The sequence below is a fragment of the Cebus imitator genome, unplaced genomic scaffold, assembly GCF_001604975.1.
Source record: "Cebus imitator isolate Cc_AM_T3 unplaced genomic scaffold, Cebus_imitator-1.0 Scaffold702, whole genome shotgun sequence".
Classification (NCBI taxonomy): domain Eukaryota; kingdom Metazoa; phylum Chordata; class Mammalia; order Primates; family Cebidae; genus Cebus; species Cebus imitator.
The window spans coordinates 457829-467464 of NW_016108017.1; the positions used below are offsets into that span (position 1 = coordinate 457829).

Sequence of the window (9636 nt, forward strand, 5' to 3'; positions counted from 1 at the left end):
CTTCCTGGGTTCAGGCAATTCTCCTGCCTCAGCCTCCTGAGTAGCTAGGATTACAGGCACGCGCCACCATGCCCAGCTAATTTTTTGTATTTTTAGTAGAGACGGTGTTTCACCATGTTGACCAGGATGGTCTCGATCTCTTGACCTCGTGATCCACCCGCCTCGGCCTCCCAAAGTGCTGGGATTACAGGCATTTACTCCTTTTCTACTTTTTTTGTCTAAAATGGAATGAAATTGAAGTGCTTGGTTTTGTTTGTTTGTTTGTTTTTGAGAGACAGGGTCTCTGTCACCCAGGCTGGAGTACAGTGATGTGTTCATAGCTCACGGCAGCCTTGGATTCCTGTGCTTAAGTGATCCTTCTGCTTCAGCCTTCCAAGTAGCTGGGACTACCAGTACACGCCACTACAGCTGGCTAATTTTTGTTTTTAATTTTTTTAGAGATGGGCATCTTACTATATCGCACAGGGTCTTGAAATTCTGGCCTCGAGATTCTCCCACCTCGGCCTCCCAAAGTGCTGAGATTACAGATGGGAGCCCCACTGTGCCTTGGGTTTTTGTTTTTTTTTTTTTTTTTTGGAGACAGTTTCACTTTTCTTGCCCAGGCTGGAGTGTAATGGTGCAATCTCAGCACTCACTGCAACCTCCACCTCCCGGGTTCAAGTGATTCTTCTGCTTCAGCCTCCCAAGTAGCTAGGATTACAGGCATGTATCACCACGCCCAGCTAATGTTTTGTATTTAGTAGAGGCGGGGTTTTACCATGTTGCTCAGGCAGGTCTCTAACTCCTGACCTAAGGTGATCCACCACCCATCTTGGCCTCCCAAAGTGCTGGGATTACAGGCGTGAGCCACTGCACTCGGACAATTTTTTTTTAATTGAGGCAAAAGAAGAAGAGAAGAAGCCTCATTATAAGGCTACAAGGCCAAGGAAGAAGGAAAAAAAAAAAAAGAAAATTTACTCTCATGTTATAGAACTTGGAAGATACATAATTTTTATGAGCAATTCAGTATAAACAAGTAAATATGAACTAGTAAACTAAATTAGGACAATCAGAATGGAGAAAATTGCTTGGGTGTAACTGATTATCTTAGCTATATGCTAAGATTTGTGCATTTCAGCTTGGGTCATTTGAAAGTACTTGAAATAGGCTCTATCCAATTTTAAAGGAGTAGATCAATATCTTTTTAACATTTTAGCTAAGAAGCAATCTGTAGTGTGGCTCACAGCTTGTAATCCCAGCAGTTTGGGAGGCCGAGGTGGGTGGATCACCTGAGGTCAGGAGTTTGAGACCAGCCTGGCCAACATTGTGAAACCCCGTCTCTACTAAAAATAGAAAAAAATTAGTTGGGCATGGTGGCATGTGCCTGTAATCCCAGGTACTTGGGAGGCTGAAGCAGGAGAATCACTTGAACTTGGGAAACAGAGGTTGGAGTGAGCCAAGATCACACCATTGCACTCCAGCCTGAGTAACAAGAGCAAGACTCCGTTTCAAAAAAACAAAAGAAGAAAAAAAGAAAGTAAAATATTCTTAAGAAAATGCAGTTTAGAATAAAAGTTACATCATGTTCCCTGTATCCTGGATGAGGAGTAAAATGGCCTAACCTTTAAAAGTGATACTTTGAATACAACCTTTGATCCTATTTTAAGCTTAAATATTGGGAATTAAAGAGTCTACATTAAAACTTGGAGAAAATTGAGTGAATTTTAGGCCCAAATAAGTTTGCTATATTGTATTTATTCTCTCCTTTGATATTGCAGAGATAAAATATGTCCTCATAGAGGCCATTCTTACTTTTTCCTGGATAGGACCTTTATAAATTTGCATAGAAAAAATATTTCCTCCTAAAACACCATAAAAAACTCCTGCTTTTTTTCTGCATGGTTTAGGCCTTTATTATTTAAGATAATAGGCATTTTTAGAACTATTATCAAATAGTTTATTTATTTAGATTCAACTATTTCTTCAAAGAACTAGACTATTTTTTCCAAATTTACTCTCATTCTTCCTACTTTTAAGGCAGATACAGGATATGTTTTGCCTTTTTTAATAGGAGATAGTCATTTAAACCTATCGGTGATACGCTTTTAATTATTTAGGTAGAGATAATAAAATTTCCATCCTGAAAGGGACAGATGACTTAGATTACTGTTTGTGAAGTTTTATATTACAGAGTACTTTTGGAAGAGTTCATGTCTTTATTGATGCTATTGTTTGGCCTTGGCTTAATTTTGTAATTTACATTTCTAAATTCTGCCCTTCAGTTTCTCAGTGTGCAAAGAGTAACCATAGTTATGGTAATGAGGAAATGAGAGAATTGCAGGTTCTATAAGGAGTATGAAAATTTTAAGTGCTTATGGAGGCATTAGGAAATTGCTCCTCAGATTCTCAGTAACAGAGAGAGAGTTTTCCTTGCCATCATCTCCTTGACCTGAGTCATAGGAGTTGGATTACCGAAGCAAAGCAGAAGGCATGTACACTTAAGCCTATATCTGTCCCAGTTTTGCTGGATCAATTGATGTGTTACGTGTCCATTATAATCATTTGGAGAAATAAATCATTCATTTCCCATCTCTTAAAAGGAGACAATAGCCAGGCGCGGTGGTACATTCCTGTAGTCCCAGCTACTCGGGAAGCTGAGGTGGGAGGTTTGCTTGAGCCCAGGAGTTCTAGGCTGTAGTGCGTTATGCTAATTGATTGTCTGCACTAAGTTCAGCATCAATATGGTGACCTCCTAGGAGTGGGTGACTAACAGGTTGCCTAAGTAGGGGTGAACTGGCCCAGGTTAGAAACAGAGAAGGTCAAAACTCCTATGCTGATCAGTAGTGGGATTGCACCTGTGAATAGCCACTGCACTGTAGCCTGGGCAACATATCGAGACCCTGTCTCTAAAAAAAGATTTAAAAAAAAGGAGATAATAATAATGCCTCCCTCATAATGTCACACATATAAATTCATTAGACTTGCACATATAAGAACTCAGTATTTTATTACTGAAATTTATTGAAAGCAGTATTGGAGCCATAATAAATTAGGAATTATGATTAATTACTTTCTCAAACTATTTAAGATGTTGCAATTTTTTTTTAATCTTTTTTTTTTTGAGTTGGAGTTTTGCTGTTATTACCCAGGCTGGAGTGCAGTCGTGTGATCTCAGCTCACCACAACCTCCACCTCCCAGGTTCAAGCCATTCTTCTGCCTCAGCCTCCCGAGTAGTTGGGATTACAGGCACCCACCATCATGCCTGGCCAATTTTTGTATTTTTAGTAGAAATGGAGTTTCACCATGTTGGCCAGACTGATCTCGAATTCCTGACTTCCTGATCTGCCTGCCTCAGCTTCCTGAAGTGCTGGGATTACAGGCATGAGCCACCACGCCCTGCTCTAGGATGTCACACAGAACTTAATTCTGATAAAAGTTACTAGTAAAATCTCATTACTGAATACTTAGCATTACTAGGAAAAAAAACAAAGCCAAACCACAACTTTGAGCCATCCCATTACTCTACAATGATAACCTGCTTTGTAAGTTTTAAAGTGGTTATTGGCATTAGATTTTTTTTTTCACTATTCATAGTTCTCATTCCACATATGCACATAACCAGTTGATATGTTTCTGAAATTATGTCAGAAAAAATGCTTTTTAGGATTATAAAAACAGTCTGACGTTTGGAAGAAAATGGTATCTGTACAAGTTTCCACTGAAAATGTGATTTATTAACTATGTCTATGTCCTCAGTTCTAAAATTGAAGAAAATTTGGTTGGTTTTAATACCTTTATTTAATAAAATCTTTTAAGAGAATTTTGAAGCTTAATCTTTCTGGTCAACTTTTATTTCCATTTATTTTATTTAACACTGAACAAAATTGGAGCTTGTGAACCAGTTTCTGATATAGAAGAACCTTTTATTTGTGTGAGTGTTTTGTTTCCAGGAGCAAGTACACACCTGGTCATGATTTGTACATACTTTGTGTCATTTGCATACTCACCTTTCCTGATGTTTCAGTTTTCTTTTTAAAGGAAAGCTTCCTGTAAAGGAGTTGGTAATACCTTACCATTGTATATACTTTATATCTATATTTCTCCTGCCTTACTCTTTGTTACACACTTCTGTCTTCATTGACTAAAACCATTATTCAGTCAGAAGGTAGTTATGGTCAGTTCACTATTAAATTTCATCTTTTTCTTTTGGTTAACTAGATACCTGTGGAAGCGGGACAGGAGCAGCAGACAGATTGCACCAAAGGGCGATGCCTGAGGAGAACTGTCAGTGTCCCTTCCGAGGGTCAGTTTCCCGAGTACCCACCAGAGGGCTCCACTAAACTGGGTAAGCTACTATGAAAAGGAAATAAATTCCTAGCTTTTATCCTGTAATTTATGGACTTGTTACTGAGTAAAACAAAACATCCTGCATTTCCTGTTAAATAAATGCATTGAAATCAATGGCACATTGAGAGTTAGGGGCCATTAGAGAGTTCTGTTCTTTATAACTGATTGACAGCAAAGTTGTTTTAAAGAGATAGACTTCAGATGAGTACTAATAAGGTTGCCGTTTAGTCCTAGGCAGATGGGATAATGTGTTGCTTCTGGTTTTATTGCTTATCTGTAGATTTTGAGAGAGTATTTGGTGATCTTGTTGAAGCACTGAGGTTCATAAGAGATCCGGTATGTGTTGGAACTTAGTGTTAAGGAGTTTAGATATATCTTCTTCAGGTGGCTACTGGTGTTGTGTTGTACAGTGTAATATCAGATCAGGCTAATTTAGCTAAGTTAATTTTGCATGTCTCACAAAAGTAATATGCTGGACTATGGTTGGAGTAGGTGACAGAAGGGAGAAACCCTACTTCCATTTTTCCAGTAAGGTTACTAAAGAAACCTTACTTCCATTGTTATATACTCAAAGAGTTAATGTCAGTATCAAAGCAGCTAGCTCTTTCTCTATTCCCTACCAAATGTATTCTGTTAAATGTTTTCATTTTTAATAATTGATATTTAAATAATCAGACTGGTCAGATAATTTTAAAAGAACATAATTAAGATTAAATAGAATAATGAAGGAATTTGAAAAGTAGGATTTTTTTGGTGCTTTACATTGTTGTGTTATTATTTGCTTAGTGACCCATAGACTTTTGACATTTGGTAAGTAGATGGAATCATTTATTTCTCTATGGTGATCAATATGGATAATTCTGTAATTTTGGTTATATTTTCTAAAATCAGGGTTTGGTTAGGGGTTTTGGAAGAGGTTGCCTTTTTCTTCATTTCTAAGTGGAACCCCAAACTTTTGGTCAGAATTTGAATCTGTTATTTTTCTTTTTATTCTGAAATAGTTGTTGCTTTCCTAGAAACTAGTTGAGTTAGCAAGTACTTCTTTCCAAGGAGTCACCTTGGAGAAGTCAGTTTTTCTCTCATCTTATTTCCACTGTACTTCTTTAACATGTTTTGTTGAAACCAGCTTAGGTGTGGGCCTAAATTCTACTAAAAACCTGTCTGGGTGTAACCATTTTATAGACTGTTTATATTTTACATCCAACTTCTTTGTGAGTTAAACTAGCTTAGAGTCACCTTCTTTCAATTCCTTTGCTTTAATTATTTGCAATGACGTGTTGACTATTGTCTTACTTTTTTTTTCTGAAACTGAGTCTTGCTCTGTTGACCAGGCTGGAGTGCAGTGGCGTGACCTCGATTCACTATAGCTTCCGCCTCCTGAGTTCAAGCAATTCTCCTGCCTCAGCCTCCCAAGTAGCTGGGACAACAGACATGCACCACCATGCCTGGCTAATTTTTGTATGTTTAGTAGAGACTAGGTTTCACCAAATTGGCCAGGCAGGTCTCGAACTTCTGGCCTCATGATCTACCTGCCTCAGCCTCCCACAGTGCTGGGATTACAAGCGCGAGCCACTGCATTGGACCTGACTGTTGTACAACTATAGTCTCAAGAATTATTACAATGTTATGGAAGAGAGAACTATATAGGAAATTGTTAAATATCTACAGTGTTCAAGGTACTGGGCTCAAAGACAAAGATAAGGTGACAAAAATGTCTACTCTAGAGCCAATACTTATCTTTTGTGTTTAACAAGTCTGGTAGCCATCCTGACTCATGACAGTCCATAATCATTTTCAGAGCGAATGTCCTAAGTTTGCACTAAAAGGTATCCTCATAAATATTATGTGGAAAAACACTACTTCTAGAGCCGTTCTTCCTTACATACCAGTCTAATCTTGAATTAGATAATTGTTCTGTTTTCCTGTTGTTATCTCCAAGTGATTTGTCTTTAGCCAAAATTTCTGCTGTTAAGTATTTCATTGAATAATTGCTGTATATGTAACATTCTATGCCAGTAGCTAAGAATGAAAAGAAATATAAAATTTCTGCTCTTAGAACATTTTTTAAGATAGTAAGATAGGATGAACACACATAGAAACTAAAATATAAGTTAGTATACAAAGATTGATTGTATTTCTATATACTAGCAATAAACAGGAAACAAAAAAATTTAAATATCCCATGGTGGGTGGCATGCGCCTGTGGTCCCAGCTACTCAGGAAGCTGAGGCAGGAGAATTGCTTGAACCCGGGGGGCGGAGGTTGCAGTCAGCCAATACTGCGCTACTGCACTCTTGCCTGGGTGACAGAGAGACTTCATCTCAAAAAAAAAAAAAAAAAAGGCCGAGTCCAGTGGCTCACACCTTTAATCCCTGCACTTTGGGAGGTCGAGATGGGTGGATCACAAGGTCAGGAGAACGAGACCATCCTGGCCAACATGGTGAAACCTCATCTCTACTAAAAATACAAAAAAAAAATTAACTGGGCATGGTGGCGCGTGCCTGTAATCCCAGCTACTCAGGAGGCTGAGGTAGGAGAATCACTTGAACAAGGGAGTTGGAGGTTGCAATGAGCCGAGAACAGGCCACTGCACTCCAGCCTGGTGACAGAGCGAGACTCCATCTAAAAAAAAAAAAAAGTATAATAGTGTGTTGGTGGAAGAATAAATAAATCATGAAATAGAATGGAGAGTCCTGAAGTGATCCCGTATATATAAGGACATTTGGTGTGACAAAGAGTGCCCTTGCAGGGCAGTAAGGGAAAAGATGATCTTTTCAGTCATTGGTGCTGGGTCAATAAGATATCTTTTTGGAGGGGTGTGGGGATGAGGAGGAATTAACCACTACCTTATTACCATACACAAAATCAATTCCAAGATCTGAACAAGAGAGGTAGTAATACAATAAAACTTCTAGAAATAATGTAGGATATTCTCATGATCTTGGATAAAGAAAGATTTCTTAAGCAAGTGATGTCCAATCTTTCGGCTTCCCTGGGCAACATCAGATGAAGAATTGTCTTGGGCCACACACAAAATGCACTAACACTAATGATAGCTGATGAGCTTAAAAAAATAAATAAATAAATAAAGTTAAAGAATTTGTGTTGGGTTGCATATACATCATTAAGAGAGTGAAAAGGCAAACCACAGAGTAGAATAATATATTTGCAACACCTGTAATGAACAAAGGGCTTTTATCTAGTGTATATAAGTGCTTCCCAGTAGAAAATGAACAAGAGGCTTAAACAGATATTTTATCAAAGAGTTCACTGAAGAACAGACACAAAATAGTACATACTATGTTATTCCATTTATATGAAGCTCCAGAACAGTTAAAACTAATCTATAGTGTTACATATTAGGATGGTGGTTACTTTTGGGGAGGAGGCATGAATAGTGATTGGGAGAAATATAGAAGTGAGTTCTGGAGTGCCAGTAGTGTTCTGTTTATTGACTTGAGTAGGACTTACACAAGTATATTCGCTTTGTGATAATCCATTGAGCATATGTGTGTTATGCTTAAAGAAAATTAAAATATAGAGAAGAAAAACAAGCTAAATTGTGCTGTCACGTAAGTGGTCTATACTATTACGAAGTACATAGTAAGGATGATTAAGAACTATATAGTCAACTCTGTTGTATGCTACCAAAAGGGCAACTAAGATGAGGACTAACAAAAATCGTTAGACCAGGTGTGATGGCTCACACCTGTAATCTTAGCACTTTGGGAGGCTGAAGCAGGAGGATCAGTTAAATCTAGAAGTATGAGACCAGCCTAGGCAACATAGTGAGACCCTGTCTCTACAAAATAAAAAAATTAACCAGGCGTGGTGCCTCATACCTGTAATACCAGCACTTTGGGAGGACAAGGTGGGTGGATCACAAAGTCAGGAGACCGACACCACTCTGGCTAACACAGTGAAACCCCATCTCTACTAAAAATACAAAAAATTAGCCTGGCATGGTGGCACATGCCTGTAATCCCAGCTATTCTACTAGGAAAGCTGAGACAGGAGAATCACTTGAACCTAGGAGGCGGAGGTTGCAGTGAGCCAAGATTGTGCCTGTGCACTGCAGCCTGGGCAACAGAGCAAGACTCCATCCCCCCACCCAAAAAAAATTAGCTAGGCTTGGTGGCACACGTCTGAAGTCTTAGCTACTCTGAAGGCTGAGGTGAGAGGATTGCTTGAACCTGGGAGGTTGAGGCTACAGTGAGCTGAGATCACGTCACTGCACTCCAGCCTAGGTGATGGAGTGACACCTTGTCTCAAAAATGAAACAAAACAAATACCACACATTAGATTTAGCGACATTAAGGTATTTGGTAAGTTTAGGAACTGCAGTTTTAATGGTGTATGGCAGCACAACCCTGAAATGAGTTAAGATCGTGTTACAAGTAAGGAAATCAAAACAGCAATTGGAGACAGTTCTTTTTAAAAGTTTGCCTGTGGAAAAACTGAAAGCCTTTCCTCTTACATCTGGAACATAACAAGGATGTGCACTTTTACCACTCTTAACTTGTTATAGTACTGGAAGTCATAGCTAGAGCAGTCAGCCAAGACACGGAAATAAAGGACATCCAAATTAGAAAGGAAGATGCCAGTTTGTCCTTGTTTGCAGATGATATGATCTTCTGTTTGCAAAAACCTGAAGACTCCATGAAAAAACTATTAGGACTGGTAAATTCAGTAAAGTTGCAGGATACAAAATCAGCATACAAAAATCAGTAGCATATCTATGTGTTAACAGTAAACAATATGAAAAAAGAAATGTAAAAAGTAATCTCATTTACAGGAGCCACAAGTAAAATTAAGTAACTAGGAATTAACCAAAGAAGTGAGCATCTCTACAATGAAAACTATAAAATACTGATGAAAGATATTGAAGAGGATGGCAAAAAATGGAAAGATATTTCATGTTCATGGGTTGGAAGAATCAATGTTGTTATAATGTCCACAGTGCCCAAAACAGTCAACAAATTCAGTGCAATTCCTATCAAAATACTGATGACATTCTTCACATAAATAGAAAAAACAATCCTAAAATTTATGTGGAACCACAAAAGACCCAAAATAGCCAAAGTCATTCTGAGCAAAAGGAACAAAACTAGAGGAATCACATTACCTGAGTTCAAATTACAGTACAGAGCTATAGTAACCAAAATAGCATGGCACAGGTACAAAAACAGACACATAGACCAATGGAACAGAATAGAGAACCCAGAAACAGATCCACACACGTACAGTGAACTCATTTTCAACAAAGGTGCCAAGAACATACATTGGGGAAAACACAACCTCTCTAATAA

General features: G+C 38.3%; 1 protein-coding gene across 1 annotated transcript in view; it reads left to right on the forward strand.

The window, feature by feature from the left end:
* Nucleotides 1-9636, forward strand: part of RASAL2 (RAS protein activator like 2) — a 188110-nt gene that overhangs the window by 13199 nt on the left and 165275 nt on the right. Inside the window, exon 2 of the mRNA XM_037734999.1 lies at nucleotides 4199-4325. The gene's annotated coding sequence lies outside the window, so the exon portion shown is untranslated. The remainder of the gene's footprint in view (nucleotides 1-4198; nucleotides 4326-9636) is intronic.